This window comes from Orcinus orca, chromosome 11 (assembly GCF_937001465.1).
Source record: "Orcinus orca chromosome 11, mOrcOrc1.1, whole genome shotgun sequence".
In the NCBI taxonomy this organism is placed as follows: domain Eukaryota; kingdom Metazoa; phylum Chordata; class Mammalia; order Artiodactyla; family Delphinidae; genus Orcinus; species Orcinus orca.
Genome location: NC_064569.1, coordinates 75,814,228 through 75,835,507, shown reverse-complemented (window position 1 = coordinate 75,835,507; position 21,280 = coordinate 75,814,228). Strand labels below are relative to the sequence as shown.

The window sequence follows — 21,280 nt, the reverse complement described above, 5'->3', positions numbered from 1 at the left end:
TAAATACAGCACATGGAACAAGCTTCTTGAATCATGCTCCTTAACAAAAAAGAAAAAATTGAGATCACAATTACTTAAAAGGTTTTTTGGACCTTAGAAAGGAGATGTGGAATCTACAAATGGTCTTCTGTGCAGAAGAAGAGAGTCAGACTCATGTTTGTTCTCAATGATGGCAGCTGTTTGAACCCAGAAGGAATATCCACTATCTAGTTTGTCACATGAAGGAAAAGATCAGGGGTTCAGTGGAGTGGCCAGAAAAATTGGACTTTGCCATTCCCAGTCACCGAGGTGAGCGCCAGGTGTTTCTGGATCAGCACAGAGGATCAAACATGGATGTCTGGTGTTTGCTCTTTTACACATCACCTGAGACAAGCTTCTTGCTGCCATGTCACAAGGCCCCTGGCTGGAGAGGATGATAAGGGGAGATCTCAAGTTACATCAATAACTCTCAGTCCAGCTCCTGCTATTCTTACAGTGTCTTTGTTTTCCCCTCACAACTGGCCACTACAGGCTCCCCTCTGACTTCTCTGCTTTTCTGTGCTTTCTTCCTTGGCCTCTCTTCCTGAAAATGCTGACTTCAATGTTGACATCCCCTGGGTTTGCCCTATGACTTTTATCTGTCCTCACTTTACCTACACTCTCTGGACAAGCTCATCCGTTCCCATAGCTCCCGTTGTCATCTCTATTCGTGATGGCTCTAAAATGAAATCTACATCTCTCTGGCCCAGACCTCTTTCTCTGCTTCCATAGATGTCTCAAACTCAGCATGTTTGATCTGAATTCACAATGCTCCCACCCCTGTGAGTGTGTCTTCTCCTGAGATCCTTGTTGCTGGGATAGTGACCAAGATTGACTCTGCTCATGGTATTCCAGGCTCGGTTCCAAGCATTTAACATGCTTTACCTCATTTCACCTTTTCAAGAGCCCGATACAGAAAGTACAGTTATTGTTGCCATTTCACACTTCAGAGGCAAAAAGTGTTCAGTGCCTTGCCACAGGTTCAAGAGTTCATCATGGATAGAGCTGGGGTTTGAAGGTAGGCTGTGTAGACAGAGCCCATACTCTTTTTTTGGTTTGTTTTGTTTTGGCCGCGCGGCATGCGGGATCTTAGTTCCCCGGTCAGGGATAGAACCCGTGCCCCCTGCAGTGGGGGCACAGAGCCTTAACCACTGGAGTGCCAGGGAAGTCCCCAGAGCCTACACTTTAAACAGCTCTGCTGTGCTGCTTGCTGTTGTACATTTACCTGGTCAGAAACCTGGGCATCATTTTTGAAGCCTCCTTCTTGCTTGCCTCCCATATCTAATCCAATGCCAAGCCTATCATTTTTGCCTCTGGAATAAATTTCTATTTCTTTCTGTTTTCACTGTCACCACCCTAGTCCAAGCTATTGCCTCTTTCCTGGACACATGCAATGACCTAATGGCTCTTTCCGTCTTTCTCTCTTTTCTCCTTCCCACCCCGTATACTTCCCGTATTACAACAAAAGAAATCTCTAAAACATAAATTCAGTTGTGCCACTCTGCTAATTAAAATGCTCCAATGGTTTCCTACTGTCCTCAGGTCAAAATCTGAACTCCTGTTAAAGGATAAACTGAGGCATAGTAAACATTTTTAGAGTTTATTTGAGAAAAAAATCGATGTGGATAGGGCAGTGCCAAACCAGAAGTGGCTAGGAACGCTCTATGGACAGGAACCAGGGGAAAGACCTATAGAGAAGGTGTGGAAGCAAAGAAAGGAAATTATCGCATTGGCTACAGCTTAAAGCTTTATTGGCTGTTTGTGATTGGTTGTCCTTAGGTTTTGATTTCTTAGCCTTGAGGCATTAGCAGTCTTAGGTTTTGGTTTGCTTGTGTAGACCAGCCGACATCAGAGCCACCTCAGTCTAATGGGCTCCGTGTTTAATTAACTTAGCGCTCCTCAACATGCCGTAAAAGGCCTGCTCTGGGCTCTGATCTCTGATCTCTCCACCCTCATCCTTCTTCCCACACTCCCTCCCCTCACCTTGTATTATCCACGTGATCCAGTCTTTCTGAACCTCTTCCCTTTTCTGGCTCTTGGAAGGACATCTGCTCTCTTTCACCTCTTGGCCGCTGAGCTGTGTGATCCCTTCTCTTTAGCTGGTTTACTCCTACTCATCCTTTAAAGCCTCAGGATCTCCTCCTTAAGATCCTAGAAAGGGATTTTGGTGCCTTGGCTGTGTGTCCCATAACAGTTGCCACTTACTGTGTGCCAGGCTCTGTTCGAGCATTTTAAATGCATTCACTCATTTAATTCCACAACAGCCCCCTGAGGTGCAATTATAATTTCCTTCTGGCAGACAAGGAAGTTGAAGCACAAAGTGTATCAGTCATAGTCCAGTCAGAAAAGCTGATGTTGCTCAAGTAGTTCCCCAGCGGAAACTTGATACAGGGCTCTGACTACAAGGGAATTATTGCAAGAGCAGAAAAGGCACATAGTAGATGGCAAAGCAACCGAGAAATCATCAATAGGAAGAAGCTGCTCCTGCAGGTTAGAGGGACAGGGGAAAAAGGTGATGTCACCAGAGCCGAGGGCCTGGGGCAGCCTAACGGCAACTGGAACCCGGGAGAAGATGCAGCCCCTGCCAGAGCTGCCACCCCAAACAGAGAGGGCAGGGAACAACCTGACAGTCCCCCCTCCTACCCATTAAGCTCCCCCAGTGCTTCCCATTGGCTAAACTAACCAGACCCTCATTAGCAAGGGAGCTTGGGAAAAGTAGTTCTCAGAAGTGTTGGGAAAGATGGGGAATAAATTGAGAGTAAACAGGCAGAAGACAGACCCAGAGAAGTTAAGTAGTTAGCCCAAGGTCACACAGCTTCTAAGTAGCAGAGTGCAGGTAGTTTGTCCCCGGAATGTACACCCTTAACAACTGTTAATGTATTGCCTCTCTGAGAACTTTAGGCAAAGCACTGAATCATTCTTTGCCTCAGATATACAAAATGCCGATAATAGTAGTACCCTCTGTGAAAAAGATTAAAATATGAGTTAAAATATGTCAGATACTTTGAACAGTAATTATGCCTGCAATATCATAAATGCGGTCCATCTTGTTCACCATTTCAGGGACAAGGATTTCAGGTGGAGGCAGCGGTCTCGTGATGGAAACCATGTCCGCTACTGCTCTAAGCTCTTTCTCTGTAATGTAGTTGCTAGCTCCATCTTATGGAGGATAAAACTAAAGCCCCAAGGGTTTGACTGTCTAAGGTGATATAGCGTAAGTGGGAGTAGGGTTCAAGAATCGGATCTAGAGTCAGGGTGTTTAACTGCTATATTGAAATTCTTGTGTAACAGACTCTCCCACCTAAACTGCAGTTATTACAGCACATGGTCTGTGCCTTTTTGCCTTTCATTTCCCATCACTAGCTTATTGCCTAGTGCCAGGAAGGTACTCACTTCATGAGTTGAAATGGCCTGGTGATTTGCTGGTGCCCAGGAAAAGCAAATGTTCCCAGACCTGTCTCAGGACTTCTTGGTCAGCAGAGCAGCAAGGTGTTCAGTCATGAGCTGTAGCACAGCCTCTCTTCAGGGACTGATTCTAGGCCATCTCCATGTTGCATCTCTGGGTATCCCAGCTCTGCCATTTCATCCAGCTTTGTGATGTCTTCTCCTGACCCTTCCCATCCATTTTCTACCTCGCTGAGTGCTCAGGGTGACCAAAGCTGAGTCAGAGTGGAGAAGATTGCAGCAGGAGGATGTAAGAGAAAATGAAATGGGGTCAAAGGTCACCATTAGGAAGTTCTTGAGGGTATGTAAAGATCAATGTCTATGAACTGCCCATCCAGATGTAAGGTGGGACTGAGAGTTGCATCTTGCTAGGACATTATTTCCGTTTTTATCTCAGTAATTGAGTTGGTGTATGAAGTGGAAGCAATCACTCTTTGCCTGTTTCCCCACATAAAGAAGACAGCAAAGATAATTTTCACCAAGTGTCGGAGAAGCTGTGCCAGGTCAATCTCGTAATCGAGTTTTGGCATGAGGACATAGGCCTGATTTTTTGATTCGTTGGCAACAAGTATGCTTTGGGGATGCTGCCCTTTCTTCAGTTTCTCTCATCTTGCCAGTCGAAAAGAGTTGGGCTTCTTGTGAGATGCCGATGTGTGTTCATCTAACAAATAATATCAATTACATACTTGATAATGGTTCCCTTTTTCCTTTGGCTGCTTACAAAGCGCAGAGCCAAAACTGGCCGTTCAGCGCTTGGCAGTCTACGGGATTTCCTAACCTCGCCACTGGGATTCATTCTCTATCCCATTTTCTTTGTCTTCTTTTCCTGCACTTCGATTTAATGGCTTATATCCTGCAGGATTGTGTGCATCTTTGTAAGCCACACCTAGTCCCTCCAGACACAATGTGTACAAATACAAGGCTACTGACTCAAACGTTTTTATCATAGACTTGATTCCTCTGTTTAAGCGGAGCACTTTAAATTACTGACATGCATCAATGTCCCATTACTTTCTGGAATGAATGAATTTAGCAGAGGCCTTTTTAAGGCAAAAAGCTAAATATTAAAAGTCTGTGGTTTCTAGCTGAGAGAATTTGTAATTTTAGAACTGGTTGATGAAGAAATATATGTTGAGTGTTTGCAGGGGGTGGGAGGTGGGTAAAATGGGTGAAGGGGAGTCAAAAGGTACAAATTTCCAGTCATAAGATAAATAATCCCTAGGGATGTAATATACAGCATGGTGACTATCATTAACAATCCTGTACTGTATATTTGAAAGTGGCTAAGAGAGTAGATCTTAAAAGTCTCATCACAAGAAAAATAAGTTTGTAATGGTGTGTGGTGATGGATGTTAACTAGACTTATTTGGGTGATCATTTTGCAATATATATAAATTTAATTATGTTGTACACCTAAAATGAATATAATGTTATATATCAATTATGTCTCAAAAATATATACAATCAAATGATAAAAAAATCAGATACTCATTTCAAAAATAATCAAGTCATCAGAAATGGTAGTAAGTGACTGAAGAAGTAGTGTTTGCTGAAATGAGAGGTACCAGAGGCAAGGCAGTCCTGATGTTTTAATACTGGCTTGTTAGACTCATTCCTACCTATTACATTTGTTATATTTTGGCCTTTGCTCTTGTAAAATATAGGCATAGTATACAGTAGAGATCAAGGAAAAGGGAATAATTTGAGCAAGTAGATTAATACAAATAAATCTGCAATGGTCTGCCTTAGCAAAAAAAAAGAGAAAGAAAGAAAGAGAGAAAGAATTATATACTGAAAATCTGATTGATTTTGGTAATGTTTTAAAATGAGTTTATACCTTATTAATGCATAAACAAAAAACAAAATTAATAAATTTGTAATTTATTAGTCATATTTGATTAACTATAACTAATCTACATATATTTGAAAAACAGGTGCATAGACATCTGGTGAAAACAGGGGTCTTGGATAATGTCTTGAGCACATGGAGAAAAGACCCTTCTCAGGAGCCCGTAGTGCCCCAAAGGCTGAGGATCCTGCCCTTACTCTGTTTTTACGGCACACTTTGTTAGGTGTTAGTGCCCCAGGTATGCTGTTGCACTAGAGTGCTTTTCTTTTGTGAAAAATGGAAAACAATGGGCTCAAACGCCACCTTCACGGATAAAATTTCCCTTCTAACTTTCTAGACATGCATCAAAATCACTTCATTAAATTTGAACAGTGTTTAAATAAGGACATATTTGTACTGAGATTTTTTAAACTGTTTAAGTCCTCTGATATAATACGTTTGGTTTTCCTTTTTTAAAATTTTTTTTCTTCCAGGTTTATTGAGATATAATTGACATACAGCACCGTACAAGCTTAAGGTGTACAGCATAATGATTTAACTTATGTAGATCATAAAATGATTACTTCAGTAAGTTTAGTGAACATTCATCATCTCATTTAGATACAAAATAAAAGAAAAAGAAAACAAAAATTTTTCCTCATGATGAGAACTCAGGATTTACTCTCTTAACTTTCACATAAAACATACAGCAGTGTGAATTATATTAATTATGTTGTACATTACATCCTTAGTACATATTTTATTCCTATCAATTATATATAATTTAACAATTGTATATTCCTATTAAAGAACAGATCTAGGAAGGCAGGGGATCTCGTTTTCTGAAAAGGAAGCTGTAGAGAGGCTTGTCTGAGGTAACCCTTCAAGTTGGAGGCTGAGCTGAGATTAGAACTTTATTTCCTAAAATGAATTCTATTACTTTTTCCCTTGACTATGGGCTGTCTTTTTTTTCCTAAATCTTTTTAGGCAAACAAGGTCACAGCGACCCCTTCATCTCTCAGCCTTTTCCCTCCAGTGACATATTAGTACAGTGCCCAGACCTGTGTCTCTGTGTTCTCCAACACCTTTGCCTCCGCTGGGGTCCTGTAATCCCTCTACCATCGACAGACAATAAGAAATCAAGATTATTCACTCTAGATGGCAGCTTTTCTTTCCTTTTTTAAAAATAGATCTTTTTTTTTTTTTTTTTTTTTTAGAATGATTTGAATTTATTTTTAAGATACACTATAACAAGAGTTCATCACTTCTGTGTCCCCGCCTGGACATTGACCATAGAGAAATAGATGCCTCTCTGTGCTAGCAGCTGCTGGTGTGATCTTTATTGGAGTACAATTGCTTCACAATACTGTGTTAGTTTCTGTTGTACAACAAAATGAATCAGCCATATGCATACACATGTCCCCATATCCCCTCCCTCTTGAGCCTCCCTCCCACCCTCCCTATCCCACCCATCTAGGTGGTCACAAAGCACCAAGCTGATCTGCCTGTGCTATGTGGCTGCTTCCCACTAGCTATCTATTTTACATTTGGTAGTGTATATATGTCCATGCTACTCTCACTTCATCCCAGCTTCCCCCTCCCCACTGTGTCCTCAAGTCCATTCTCTATGTCTACGTCTTTATTCCTGCCCTGCCACTAGGTTCATCAGTACCTTTTTTTTTTTTTTAGATTCCATACATATGTGTTAGCATACGGTATTTGTTTTTCTCTTTCTGACTTACTTCACTCTGTATGACAGACTCTAGGTCCATCCACCTCACTACAAATAACTCAATTTTGTTTCCTTTTATGGCTGAGTAATATTCCATTGTATATATGTGCCACATCTTCTTTATCCATGCATCTGTTGATGGACATTTAGGTTGCTTCCATGTCCTGGCTATTGTAAATAGTGCTGCAGTGAACATTGTGGTGCATGTATCTTTTTGAATTATGGTTTTCTCAGGGTATATGCCCAGTATGGGATTGCTGGGTCGTATGGTAGTTCTATTTGTAGTTTTTTAAGGAACCTCCATAGTGTTCTCCATAGTGGTTGTATCAATTTACATTCCCACCGACAGTGCAGGAGGGTTCCCTTTTCTCCACACCCTCTCCAGCATTTATTGTTTCTAGATTTTTTGATGATGGCCATTCTGACCAGTGTGAGGTGATACCTCATTGTAGTTTTGATTTGCATTTCTCTAATAATTAGTGATGCTGAGCATCTTAGACAGCAGCTTTTCTACTATATTAATTAGCTGTTTTATGGAAGAAGACTGGCACATCTTATCTATAGGATTTTTGTGGCTGTTAAATGGAATTTATTGAAACCAGCTCAGCAAAGCCCTGTTTGTGTGGATAGCTATGCCTCAGGAAAGGTCTGTGCTTAAACCCCAATACTAAACAGCGTGCAATGAAAGGCCCTCTTGCCTAAATCATCCCACCCCCAGCACCCCCCTGCAGACACTTCCCAGGCTTGGGGGAAAGCTGGTGGGGCTCCATTTTGCTAATCTCCACGTGGAGTTTTTCCTCAGCCCCTGACATGGGTTAATTCTGAATTATAATCCAGCCTGCTTTCCCGGGGTCTCTGAGGAAATTCGGAGAGAGAATACAACTTGTTTTGTTGAACTGAAAACCAAGTAGCCCATGTTTGGCTAAGAGATTTTTTAAAAAAAAAAAAAAGAAGGGAAGAAGAAAAACTCCTGAGAAGAAATCAAACGCCAGCTCTCTCTTTCACGTGGGGCAGTGCAGGGTATGGGAGGACAGTGGGAGGAGGTGGGAAGAGTAGAGGAGGGAGGCAGCTGAGTTTATTTTTAACACCAAGTTAAAGGCACACTCTGTGTTCTTTCCTTTTAAAAATAGACTTTGAACCTCTTAAAGCGTTTGACTCTATTCTGCCTGTGGGGTAATACCCCTTTTGTGGCTGGCAACTCCCACTGGATCTTTTCCCATTACAGGCTTACTGGCCAAATAGTTAGAAGGATGGAAAAACCCCAGAATTTTTCTTCCGAGAGCTCCTGATCAGCATATGCACACAGCTCCTGTGTGCAGAGAGGCTTATAAACTCTGGCTGCTTACCTGAACCTTGAACTTTATGGCATTTTTCAAAACTTGATGGTCTGGGAAAATGTCCTCTTTTTAAAATAGCCCGGGTTACGTGGATAGACCTAGAGATTGTCATACTGAGTGAAGTAAGTCAGACACAGAGAAATATTGTATGATATCGCTGTATGCGGAATCTAAAAAAAGAAAATGATACAAATGAACGTATTTACAAAACAGAAACAGACTCACAGACTTAGAGAAGGAACTTATGGTTACCAGGGGGGAAGTGTGGGGGAGGAGGGATAGTTAGGGAGTTTGGGATTGACACGTAAACACTGCCATATTTAAAATGGGTAACCAACAAGGACCTACTGTATAGCAGGGGGAACTCTGCTCAATATTCTGTAACAACCTAATTGGGAAAAGAATTTGAAGAAGAATAGATACATGTATACGTATAACTGAATCACTTTGTTGTACACCTGAAACTAACACAATATTGTTAATCAACTATACTCCAATATAAAATAAAAAGTTAAAAAAATAGTCTGGGTTAGTAAAATAGTGGATAAAGTCTTTTTGAGGTCCATTGCAATAATTTATTCATTGAGCTTATAAATGACACAACATACATGTATATACACATTTACACACACGAAATTAGAATAAGTATGAGTAATATGATAATAGCTGATCTCCAACACTTATTGAGGGCTTACTCTGTGCCCGGCACTGTTTCACATACATTTAATGCTTTGAACAATGCTCTCAATATTATCATCCCATTTTACAGATGAGGAAACTTGGGCTCAGGGCTATTCAGTAATTTGTGAAGATTATAAAGTCAGTGAGTGGTTTTGTTTTATTTTTGGGTTTTTTTTTTTGCCCATGAGGCATGCGGTATCTTAGTTCCTTGACCAGGGATCGAACCCATGCCCCCTGCAGTGGAAGCCTGGAGTCTTAACCGCCAGTGGTTTAGGAAAGTCCCTAAAGTCAGGCAGTCAAGCAGTTCAAGTCCACTGCTAGCCCATACAGTTAGTCCATTATTAGAAAAGGACATTTCGAATGTCCTACCTTAAGACATTTTTGCTTCCATCTGTTGGGAAGTTATCATACATGTACTGATTTTGTTAGAACATGTTATTACCATTTGCAAGACAGTTGTCATAATAAAGATGTAAATCCACAAAGTTGATGATGTGAAGGGTGCCCCCTTAGATGTGATATCTTTGTGCAGTGCACAGCCTGCACAAAGGTACATGGCGGCCCTAGGTATACACACACAAGCACACACGCATGTACTCCTGCAGACATGGTAGTTTATGAAGAAAAAAATCATACCGCTGTCGTTTAGAAGGAGAGGGGACTAGTCTCTTAGTGTTTTAGAGGTAACCAGACTGATCTGATGTTAGCAACAACTCTTCTATGTGCCTCAGTCTAGAACTAGTACAAATCTTATATGAAACTCTGGAGCTTGTATTTGTGCACAGCAGAAAAGTGCCCTACTCCCACTTCCCTCTTCTTCTCCTCTGGGGAATACACATTGAATTCACATTGGAACACGGTGGTCCATGTATATGCTTGTGTTAAATGGCAGCGGGGGGCGGGGAGGGAAATAGAACAGTTCACAATCCTAGGAGATGAAAGTTTTACTATGGAAAATTTCAGAAATATACTGAAGTAGACCAAAAAGCATAATGAACTCCACTTACCCTCATGAACTTCACACCCAGCGGCAGCAATTATCAACTAATTATCAACTAATGACCAGTGTTGCTTCATCTGTTTCTACTCAATCCTCCCTTATTTGAAGCAAATTCTAGACATCATATCATTTTATCCAAATACATTGCAGTGCATTTCTCTGCAAGATGTAACCTGTTTTTTTGTTTGTTTTTTTTGCGGTACGCGGGCCTCTCACTGTTGTGGCGTCTCCCTTAGCGGAGCACAGGCTCCGGAAGTGCAGGCTCAGCGGCCATGGCTCACGGGCCCAGCCACTCCGCTGCATGTGGGATCTTCCCGGACCGGGGCACGAACCCGTGTCCCCTGCATTGGCAGGCGGACTCTCCACCACTCTGCCACCAGGGAAGCCCGTAAACTTTTTAAAAGACAACCACAATATTATCATTACATATCAACAGAAATAGCAATAAGTCCTTGATGCAATCATATATCCAATCAGTGTTCAAAATTTCAATTGTCTTCCAAATGTTTTTGTTTGTTGTTTTTGTTTGTTGTTTTTGTTTGTTGTTTTCACCTTGTGTTTGTTTGAAATGGGAATCAACTAAGTTCAAACATCACATTGGTGGTAGTGTCTCTTACTCTCTGAATCTACATCACTTTATTCCACAGTCTGGATTTTGCTAACATGCTGATATGGCATCCTCATAATGTAGTTTAACACATTTCTATGTAGCAGAATCCTTTCTGGGAGGAGTCCAGACATCTGCATATTCTTTTAAGGTGCTTTTGTGCCACAACAAGTGAATTTGAGCCACAACCAGGCTTGGAAAGCCCTGGAAAAGCTCAATGTCTGCCCCCAGATTTCTTAATAGCTGGGTTGAAGAAATGAAACTCTGAGGATCTTACTTGGTGCCATGGTGAAAGCATATGTCTACCACCCGTTGACAGGTGAAGAATGTTGGCTTGCTTCTTGAGGGCCTGTAGACTCCCCATGGTAATTTCCTGTTCTCCAGGAGAACAGTTTCTCAGCCAGGCTTGAGAGGGGGCAAAAACCCTGCATTGGTGGCATCGGAAAAAAGACAATCTCCCAGAGGGGTGATTTGCTTTTATTGGGACAATGTGAGAACCAGTAACCAGCCAGCAAATTGCCAATTAACAGGCAGAGCCTCTATTTTGCAGGCCTGAATAAGCTGGTGCTTGACTTAAGTGGAGTTTAAATAACTGGTAATACCAAATGTTCTATGGATACTTGACTGATGTTAAATCTACATGTCTTCAACGGATTGTGACATGAACACATTTGATTCATTTTGTGCATTTTTTTTTTTTTAAAGATTCTGGCTTTGCTGAAGAAATCAAACAAAGGCTGATAGGTTTTCTGGGTTCTGGTTTACAGCTTCTTTCTCCACAAGAATCTGCTGCACTCATGTCATTGCTAGCCAAAGGCAGCCTCACCCTTGCTGTGGAAGATGTTATCTGTCCTAGGCTGCTCCGCTTCTTGGTCAGCAGCCTGACTTTTCTTTTTGTGTGTCTCTTGAAGGCTCAAGATAACTAAAAAATAATAACAGAACATTGCAGTTTCTTGGTAAGGTTAGGGTTTTGAGCTTTTCCCTTCCCCACTTCCACATTGGTCGTCAGCACCTGCCCCATCCCCTGATGTCCTCCTTCCCTACACAGGCTGCCTGGAGAGGTGTTTGCACCGTGCTTGTTGTCACAGAGCCTGGGGTCAAGGTCTGCTCTGCAACCTCATTGGCTAGCTGGGTGGCCTTGGGTAGGCCACTTGATGGTCTGAGCACTGATATCTTTACCTGTAAAATAAAGATTGTATCAGCTGCTCTGCCTATCCCATGAAGATATTATGAGGATCAAACTGAGAGTTGATGTAGGGGAAAGTCCTAAGCATTGCACAAGAGCCCTTGGGGCCTACACTGCATCAGTTCACAGTACAGAAGAAATCACATGAATTTTAGAGTCTGATGAGGTCCCATTGCCTTTTGGCTGTATCATTTTGGGCAAATTGTACTCTGAGCCTCAGTTTCCTCATAAATGAAATGGGGATTATTTTACCTGGCATTTGTTTACTTGCATCTTTATTTATTCACACCACACTTTGATCTACTGTTGTCATGAGGACTAACGCTGAGATAACATATATAAAGCACCTAACATAGATTTGGTACCCAGTAGGTTCTCAGTAAATGGTAATTCTTTTTCCTGTCCTGTTCTTGGCAACTGGACTGTGGTATGACCCAGCTGATATGTCTTCCTTTACACAGAAATATCTCTTCCTCTAGATTGCTGAGTACAGAACTGCCTGCTTGTTCCTCTGTCCTCACCTATGAGGATGCTTGCTTACAGCCCAGACATGTTTCAAATTCTCTTTGTAAGTCTGTAGACTAGGAAGTTACATAATGAAGTCCTTCTCTTATATTACGTGGGAATAAAGATTCCTCAATAGCATATTCGAAAAAGACCCAAAAGTTTGGTTGACTACAAAATTAACATGAGTCAATAGTGTAGTGAAGTGAACAGAAATCAATGAATTTTAGGAAACACTAATGGAAAGGTCCAATCCTACTGGACTCATCCTACTTGTGTTTAAGATGCTGGCGCACTGGGATGGATCACTAGAAGGGGAAAGCTGACAAAGGGCTTGGGATCCAGGGTGTTTGAGTAACTGTTAGAAAAACTGAGGATACTTAAAGATGTATTTCAGGAGAAAGATCTTACTGCCTTCTGCTTTTGAATGGGCCAAGCAATTAGAGAAAATAGAACACCACCACTTTGCATTTACGTAAAAGAACAGATTTCTAAGGTGTATGTACAGGCATGCATTTGAGGCTATGTGACTCAACTGGGAGGAATTAGAGATAGAAGTTATAGGGGAGTAGTTCTAGTGGTATTTCTATTTCTATTCCTGCTTCAAACTCTGAGCTATTGTAAGCATTTGCTATTACAACATGTTTAAAACTGGGCTTCCCTATGGCCAATCTCAGCATGGCATTACATACAAAAGATATCCAAAACAATATTGAAATGAGAAATTGGAAAGCAATATAATCACAAATGTACCAGAAATTAAGACAGCTAACAAGGAACAATCATGTACAACTTTATGTCAATTAACTGAAATATGCAAAATAGTCAATTTTCTAGAAAACTATAATCAATTAAAACTGATTCAAGAAGAAATAAATGACCTAAATCCTATAATCTTCAAAGATATTAAATCATTGATTAAATCTACCCAAATTATTAATTAAGATACAAATAGTTTCTTACAGGTGAGTCTTACCAATTTTCTAAGAAGTATATAGTTCCAGTCTTCTATGAACTGTTCCACAGAATGTAGAGAGAGTATAAAAAGAACCCCAAAACTCATTTTATTAGACTGGCACAAACTTGAATCCAAAAGAAGACAAAAATAATTGGGGAAATTGTAAGCCAACTTCATTACTGAATATAAAGGTATAAATTGTAATAAAATTTAGCAAAAAGCAAAACGAGACAAAAAAATAAAACCAAAAATACACTATGACCTAATTGGGTTTATCCCAGGAAAGCAAGGATGGTTTAAGGTTAGAAAAATCTGTTAGTATAATTTATCACATTAACAAATTACAAGAGAAAAAGCATGCAATTATCTTAATAGAGGCAAGAAAAATCATCTGGTAAAATTTAATATTACTTTACATTAAAAAAAGGAAATACAAATAAGAGGGAATGGAATTTTCTTTATTTTGTATACACTTATTTCATAAAACTCGAAATTATTCTGAATATTGAATATTATTTTGTCTAATTAATGTAGGTTGCTCATTTCAGGGAATAATTTAGGAATGGAAATCTCCCCCCAAATTCTCCTCGGTAAAGGCAAAAACATACTCTCTCCCTGTTACCTGAGCCTGGCATTTATTTTATTTATTTACTTTCACAACCTTACTGCAGTATAACTGATAGATCCAAAAGAAGCCACACATTCCTGTATACAATTTGATGAATTTGGACCTGTGCATTCACTTATGATGCCATCACTACAATCAAGGTTATAAAACACCTCTACAGGTTTCCTTAGGTTCCTTTGCTTTTGTTGTTGTTGTAAGAAGACTTAACTAGATCTTCCCTCTTAGCAAATTTTTAAGTGCACAATACCATAGTGTTAACTACAGGCATTGTGTTGTACAGCAGATCTCTAGAACTTATTCATTTTTACATCTGTGAATTTATACCCCTTGAACATCTCCCCATTTCCCCCTGCCCTCTTCCCCTGGCAACCTCCACTCTTTCTTCTGCTTATGTAAGTTTAACTATGCAAGCCATCTCATATAAGTGGGATCATGGGGGGATATGTGTCTTGCTATGACTGACTTATTCACTTAGCATAATGTCTTCCAGGTCTATCCATGTTGTCACAAATGGTAGGGTTTCCTCCTTTTTAAAAGCTGAATAATATTCCATTGTATGTATACACATTTTATTTATCCATTCATCTGTCAGTAGACTGATTATCTTCTCCATCTATTTTTCTCCTCTATTCAAGCTCTGAGTGTTTTCAGAGATGTAACCTCACCTCATGTTCTAATTTCTTCCTGGGCCTGGAAACTTGAATTTGGGTTCTTGAACCTGTTTTGAATCGTAACCAGGATTAACCCAGCTATTCTACTTTGCAAGAAGGGCCCAGCCTTCATTTCCTCCCAGGGAACTGGGATGTGACTCCAGTTCATGGTTTATCAGATCTGGACTTGTTATCATGAAAATCACTTTAAAGGCCTATAGGGTTACCAATTTAAATGCTAATATATTCTTCTCCATTTGCTTGTATATGCGTAGGAAATGGTGGAAATTGATGGAGATTAACAGCGGAAGGGCATGCATCGGGTCAGTGACAGGGACTGAGGGAGGGGAGAAAGAAAAAGTCACTTTTCAATTCCCACCTTTTCTTCTTGAATTTTTTATAGTAAGCATATATCATTTTTATGATAAAGATAAAAATATGCAATGAAACACTGTGTTCTAACTGGTATAATACGCTGTTAGCATTTGATCCTGAGATTCTCTCTTCCAGAGGCAGCTGTAGAACAGATATACTACTAAGGATAACTTCAGCTTCTAGAAGAAATCATTATAGAGAGGTGTAATTTTCAGATCCAGTAGGAGAGTGGCTAGGGCAGGGTATGGCCATGAACCCTTTTCCTAATTTGAAGAGGACATTTGTGAGGGAGTCACTGTGTGGATGTAGAGATGAATTATGGGGCTGTTCTTGTCCTGCAGCTGCTTCTGTCTCTGCAAGCAGTTTAGGGGAGAGCCAAGAGGAATGGAACCCTGCCCCTTTAATTAGCCCCAGGAGCCAGGCAAGGTAAATATTTGTGGCTGAAACTACATGAATCCATGGAAGCTGGGATTCTAGCCTAGAAGCATTGTGCTGCCAAGTTGCCATGAGACCCAGAAAGCTGGAGCTGGGTTCTGCCTCAGAAAGTGCCTCTGAGTTTAAGAGAAGTGGGAAGCATAACAAACAGAGCAGTGGTATTGAGGTCTAAGTGTTAGATGAGGATGATGAGTGTGTATCTATGCCTTATGCTAGGCTGCAAATTTTACCTATTTTTATTTTATCTCGATATTGATTTCTTTTACTAAAAAAAATGTCAGTGCTCCAAATGCAGGCATATTTAACTTACTGCATTTATTAACTCACTATCTGGTTTCCAGTTATACTAAATACAATCAGATCATGCAATTGCCCTGCTTAAAACTTTTCAATGTCTTTCCATTTCTCTTAGAATAAAATTCTGACTTTTATGGGATTTTGTATGTAGGGTGACTGTACAGTTTATCATCCAAACTGAGATACTCAATATTTATGGTGGGAAAACAGGTGTGATAGGGACTTTCCTAGGAAAACCAAGATGTATCCATGAGGCTCTGTTGGATTTAGCTCCTAGCCTCATTTCTTACTGTCCTTGTCTGCTCACTTGGCACCAGGTATGCTGGCCTCCCTTCTGTTGGTTGCTTCAAAAAGTCATCATGGAGTCTTTACTGTCCTCTGAGTCCTGCTTACCTGTGCATTATTTATCTTTGGTGTCTCAGATATCAACTCCTCAGAGAGTCCTTCCCTGACCTCCAGTCTAGAGTGGTCTCCGCAGTTACTCTGTGTTTCAACTCTCTGCTCCCTTCCATCATCATACCTGTGACAATCTCTAAGAATCTTCTCTAGGTGTTTGTTTATTATCTGTATCAGCTACTGGAATGAGATCAAGGACTTGTGTGTCTTATTCATGGGCCTGCAACACAGTAGGGGCTTAATAAATATATGGCAAATGAATGAATGACCAAGTGAAGGTCTTTAAGTTGGACTGAATCACCCAGAGATGATCACTGCCTTGATTCTCATCATATGAGTAAGGTCCATCTTCAGTAGAAGAGGATGAACTGGAACAGAGAAAAGCAGAGGGAAGAGACAGAGAGGGGAGAGTAGGGGCTGATGCTGGACATGTCTCTGGTTACAGGCCCTATGGATATACAGTTTATCCTTTACTTCTTCCTTAACGGGGTGAGCCATTCAAATATATTGTAAAAAAACCTCTCTTCCCCTTGCTTAACCTTAAATTAGCTAGAATTGGGATTAGGGTTCTATTTTTGCAACCAAAAACTTGTAGTAAAACATAATTAACCTATTTCCTTTGGATTATATATTTCCTTCTTTTTTTTTAAAGGAAAATATCATGGCAGGATATGCTAATTGTGTGCCTCATTATCCAATTTTACCTTCTTCCTTGTAACTTAAGGGAGATGCATTAGTTTCCTATTGCTGCTGTAACAAATTGTCACAAAATTAGTGGCTTGAAGCAACATGAATTTTTTTTTTTTTTTTCTTGCGGTACATGGGCCTCTCACTGTTGTGGCCTCTCCCATTGCAGAGCACAGGCTCCGGACGCGCAGGCTCAGCGGCCATGGCTCACGGGCCCAGCCGCTCCGCGGCATGTGGGATCTTCCCGGACCGGGGCACGAACCCGTGTCCCCTGCATCGGCAGGCAGACTCTCAACCACTGCGCCACCAGGGAAGCCCAACATGATTTTTTTATCTTACAGTTCTGGAGGTCAGAAGTCTAAAATGGGTTGATAGGCTGGGTTCCTTCTGGAGGCTCTAGGAAAGAATCTGTTTCTTTGCCTTTTCCAGCTTCTAGAGGCTACATGCATTTCTTGGCTGAGGGCCACTTCCTCATATCACTCTAACCTCTGTTTTCAATGACACATCTCCTTCTGTGACTCTGACCCTTTTGCCACCCTTCTATAAAGGCCCTTGTGTTTACATTGGGCCCACCTGGATAATCCAGCATACTCTCCCCATCTCAAGATCCTTAACTTAATCACACCTGTAAAGTAACATATTTATGGGTTTTAGGAATTGGGACATGGGCATCTTTAGCAGACAATTTTTCTGTATGTCACGAGGGGCATGTTCTTCTTTACCTGTTTCCTCTTCTGATGGCTGGGATGTAAGTATAACAGCTGGAGCTCAAGCAACCACCCTAGGCCATAGTTTGGAAGCCATGTGCTAAGGGTAGGAGAGCAGCAATGGAGAAGGAAGATCTAAGATCTAATCAAATCAGGTGGCAGAAGCTCACCCTGATTAAAAGAACAGGATTTACAAGAAAATCTTCAACTTTACATCTTCTACACTTGAAAACCTGAATCCAGTAAGGTGACAGAAACATCATAAAAGAAACATTTTTAAAGTTACCGAGGTGATAGTATCATTGTTCAGGTAATTAAAAAATAATAACAGTTTTACATCCTTGAGTAAAATCTGATTTCATTAAATATTTTTATGTTGACTTTTTCTGCAAAGCAGGTTGCGGGGCTGGGGGGTGGGGAATGAGCCCTTTGTACTCTCATTCCCCATTGGGGCAATAATAAATTATATTATTCTCTCAACATCCCACACAAACAGCACATTAAGCAGTCTTTAGTGCTCTGTATTATTTCCTTCAATAGCAGTCATAAAAGAAATTCAAAGGAACACAAATATAGGTCAATGATAAGAACTCTTTTGTAATATGCAGTCACAGGGGTGTGTGTAATTATAGTGAAGATCAAGTCCATGGCATATTTCTCTGTGGAATGCCTATCCTTTGCGGGTAAAATTTAAGATGTTATTTATTTACCTATTTATTTAGCTTACCACTCTCAGTTTCCTTACCCTTTATTTTTCTTACCATATTCTTTACTACTTAATATTGTATATTGATTTGTTTTCTTGTTTTTCGCTCTCTTGCTAAAATGTAGACTCCATAGGGCAGGGTCTTGTCTGCCTACTCACAGGAATCTCCACAGTGTCCAATCACAAATGCCAGCTGCAAGGTGAAGAGTGACTGGAGGTGATACCGAAGGGGTATGGGGTGACTGGATCGTGGGGGAACTGAAGGGGCTTTGACTGGATCCTGAGGCAGTGGGATGTTGCAGAAAGGTATAAAGCTGACAGTTGCGGGTGTGTGACATGATCAGACTTGGATTTTAGATAATAATTCTGAGTTTGGTGTGGACAAAGGATTTGAGTTGATGGAACAGTCTGGAGGCAGGGACACCAGTGAGGAGCCTACTGTGATATTTCAGGAGAGTGGAGATGAGAGCCAACCTAGAAAATTGGTAATAATGACAGTGATAATAACAATAATTTAACAAAGTTTGCTGCACAGTCACTAAAATTCATTTCTTAGACTACATTTCCCAGACTCCTTTGCAGTTAGGTGTGGCCATGTGATTATGTTCCAACCAACAGAATGTGAGCAGAAATAAAGAGCTCCAATTCCAGGCCTGACCCATGGGAATCTCCCATGCACACTCCTCTCTGTTCTTTCCCTTTTCTGGCTAATAGGGATGGAGAAGCCATGTACTGAAGGTAACTGGGAATCCATTAATGTAGGTCCTTGTAAAGCCATGTAGAGAAAAGTTGCCCCAATTGGAATGTTACTTAAATGAGGAAGAACTATCTGCTGTGTTTGAGTCATTGGATAATTCTAGCTCTTCGTTACAGCAGCTAATGTTAAACCTAATGAATTTTAGCGCTCATTTTTGGCTAGGTACCATTCTTAATGCTTTCTATATGACAACTCATTTAACCTTCACAACAGTCCATTAAGTAACATATTATTATTATCCCCAATTTACAGATGAGGAATTTGCAATAAAGAAGGACTATGTAACCTACTGCAGTTACATAGCTGGGAAATGACAGAGCCAGATTTCAGAATTCTAGCTCCAGTATTTTAAGCAATATCTGGCAGTGGAGATGGATAGAAATTAATAGACTTTTTAAAAAAAGACAGATGTCCTTTCTTTTCAATTAAACATTCTGAAAAAAACAGAACCTTTAAAATGTTTAATGGTCCAGCATGAACATTAATTAAAATTGAAGTCATTATTTACAAAATAGTAATATTTCCCCAAAAAACTTAAAGAGATAAATTGCTTTTGGTTGGATTTTCTGGAAACAAACTCTGAAACTGAGGTTTCCAAGCAGGAGGTTTATTGGGAAGTGCTCCCTGAAAGTAAGGGAAGCAGGATTGGGCAGAGAGAGAAGTTGAACTATAATATAATCACAACAGAGAACTCAGCCTATCCCATGGGAAGCTCTGGAGCTGGGATAACCCTTCACAGTTATTCCATCAGGGCAGGAGGTCTGGGCTTTTTGTCCTGCTTCAGTCACCGAATGTGAGCTGCTGGCTGGGAGGGAATGTAAGCTTGGGTGAGGCAGCATCTTTGGAGAGGGATTTAACTATGAAGCAGTGCTCCCAGCAGCTGAAGGAATGAGCAATGTGGTCTGGGAAGGGGGGTGGGCATGGAATCTTGTTGTTGCATCACAGTATTCACTATAGAAACAGTTCAGAATAAATAAGTACCGTATTTATAAATTTTAGGGTTGTTCCAGATTGCTCTACTGAGCCTCAGACTCACATAGCCCACTATTTCCTGATTGTGCCTGAAGCTTAAGGGGGTGTGTTGTGAAAAGACTGATGAGAGATGAGACTTCAGAGGTGAGCTGAGCTCGCGTGAGGGATGAAATGGTGCACCATGGAGCCTGGGTGAGAGGGAAGTCTGGTGGCAGCATGGAGATGGAGTAGCACAGGGACGGACCCCTGGCAGGTGAACCATTCGGAGCAGTTGTACCAACCCATTGCTCCATGAGACCAAAGCATGAACCAGTATCAATGGGATGGAGGAGGGCTGAACTTGCAAGACATTTTAAGGGTAGTTTTTAATGGCTGAATGTGAAGATGAGGGAAGATTTGGAGCAAACTCTGTAGTTGTAGCTTAAGAGATTGTGTGAAAGGTGACTCTTGAAGGGAGATTGTGGTCATGTCCACTCTATGGGGGCCAGCATGAAATCTTGACTATCTTTTTAATTGACGAAACAAGAATTCCCTTTTCCTTCCTCCCTTCCTTCCTTCCTTCCTTCCTTCCTTCCTTCCTTCCTTCCTTCCTTCCTTCCTTTCTTTCCTTCTTTCTTTTTCTTTCTCTTCTCATTTCTTCCTTCCTTCTTTAATTTTTCTTCTATTTGAGGAAACTTTCTGTTGCTTCCTCCTGTCCCTTAAAATGAGTTGTTCTTTCCATATGTAGTTGGTTTTTTCATTAATCTATATTAACAAAAATTTCTTTCATCATGTCTTCACCTTTCTGGTTATAAATCTAAGTGTACCCAAACAAAACATACACTTAAGTAAAACCAAACGAAGTTTTAAAGCACAGATAGGAAATCCATTTTTTTCTTTATATCTTCATTTTTTGGCAGTTCTGTCATGGCTCATACTGGAAGTTCTGATAACAGGCTTGGACTGTAGGTGCAATGAGAGGTGACATGAAGTGTGCTGGGCTTGGGCACAGTGTTACCTTGTGCGTGGCTGGTTGCTCTCAGGTATGTAGATGTACAAGATCGTTTAGTAAGGCCAGGTCTGAATGACCATATTATATCCCTTGGTGTACCCAATGAGTGAGCCGTTATGCAGCTCTGATCTTTGTACTACACCCCTTTTATTTTCTGGAGCAAAAGTAATCTTCTGACCTGATATAAACAAGATTAGAATCTAGCCTTGTGCAGGCTGCATTATTGCCAAGCAATTGGAAAACTTCTAATAGTGTAAAAAATTATTTTTAAAAGAAAAAAAGTTAGTAATTAAGTGAGAGCAAATCAGTGGAGATGACGTTGATGTTGTGTATACTCAGGGCAGCCAGATCAAATCATCATTCATTGAAAAACATTTATTGTGT

General features: G+C 40.6%; 1 long non-coding RNA gene across 1 annotated transcript in view; it reads left to right on the top strand.

Annotated features, from left to right (window-relative positions):
- LOC125960545 (uncharacterized) overlaps positions 1–20,825 on the top strand; it is a 154,499-nt gene extending 133,674 nt beyond the window's left edge. The window contains exon 3 of the long non-coding RNA XR_007470325.1: positions 20,805–20,825. This is a non-coding gene — a long non-coding RNA (uncharacterized LOC125960545). The remainder of the gene's footprint in view (positions 1–20,804) is intronic.
- Positions 20,826–21,280: the final 455 nt, after the last annotated feature.